The sequence below is a fragment of the Gossypium hirsutum genome, chromosome A12 (genome assembly GCF_007990345.1).
Source record: "Gossypium hirsutum isolate 1008001.06 chromosome A12, Gossypium_hirsutum_v2.1, whole genome shotgun sequence".
NCBI lineage: Eukaryota > Viridiplantae > Streptophyta > Magnoliopsida > Malvales > Malvaceae > Gossypium > Gossypium hirsutum.
The window spans coordinates 26,922,464-26,924,047 of NC_053435.1; positions in this window are offsets into that span (position 1 = coordinate 26,922,464).

Genomic DNA, 1,584 nt, shown 5'->3' on the forward strand with positions numbered 1-1,584 from the left:
TACCCAGAGCTTCTTGCAATTTCTTCCAAAATCGTGAGGTGAATCTCGGATCTCTATCCTACACGATAGAAACAGGTACCCCGTGTAATCTCACAATTTGATAAACGTACAATTCAGCTAGTTTCTCCAATGAAAAATCCGTACGTACGGGGATGAAATGAGCCGACTTAGTCAGTCTATCAACAATAACCCATATCGCATCCTTCTTACTTGCTGACAAGGGCAGTCCGGACACAAAGTCCATTGTGACTCGATCCCATTTCCACTCGGGTATCATGATCGGCTGGAGTAATCCTGAAGGCACTTGATGTTCCGCTTTCACTTGTTGACATATTAAACATCTCGAAACAAAGTCAGAGATGTCCCGTTTCATACCATGCCACCAAAATTGACGTTTCAAATCATTGTACATTTTCGTACTCCCCGGGTGAATTGACATTCGGCTACAATGGGCTTCGTTCAGAATCATCGAAATGAGTTCCGAATTCCTTGGAACACACAAACGATTTCTGAACCTCAAACAATCATCATCATCAATTTGAAACTCCGATTCCTCGTTCGGAAAACACTTAGCCCGTTTTGCAACCAATTCATCATCGACTTTCTGAGCTTCACGAATTTGGTGAGTCAACAATGGTTTAGCTTTTAATTCAGCTACTAACACACTGCCTGGTAGAACAGACAAATACACGTTCATCGCTCGAAAAGCAAACAATGACTTCCGGCTTAAGGCGTCCGCAACCACGTTAGCCTTTCCCGGGTGGTAATCAATGACAAGCTCGTAATCTTTCAACAACTCAAGCCAACGTCTTTGTCGCAGATTCAAGTCTCGTTGAGTCATCAAATATTTGAGACTTTTGTGATCCAAAATACATGGCACTTCTCACCAAACAGATAATGTCGCCATATTTTTAAAGCAAACACGATGGCAGCTAGTTCGAGATCATGGGTCGGATAATTCCTCTCGTGTGGCTTCAATTGTCTCGACGCATAGGCCACGACTCGACCTTCTTGCATCAATACGCAACCCAACCCAAGTAGGGATGCGTCACTATAAATGACAAACTCTTTACCTGATTCGGGTTGCACCAAAATTGGAGCTTCAGTCAAATGAGTTTTCAGTTGGTCGAAACTTTTCTGACATTTCTCCGTCCACTCGAACTTAACATCCTTTTGAAGTAGCTTCGTCATTGGTGTGGCTATCATCGAGAAACCTTTCACAAATCGTCGGTAATAACCGGCGAGCCCCAAAAAGCTCCGAACTTCAGTAACATTTCTCGGAGGTTTCCAGTCAAGTATGGCTGAAATTTTGTTCGGGTCAACTCGAATACCCGACGCGGATACCACATGACCCAAGAAGCTAACCTCTCTTAACCAGAACTCACACTTACTGAACTTAGCATATAACTGCTTATCCCGCAAAATTTGCAGCACTAGCCTCAGATGCTCAGCATGTTCGGTCTCGTCTCTTGAATAGACCAAAATGTCATCAATGAACACCACTACGAACCGATCCAAATACGGTCTGAAGATCCGATTCATCAAATCCATAAATACTGCAGGGGCATTAGTGAGCCCAAACGG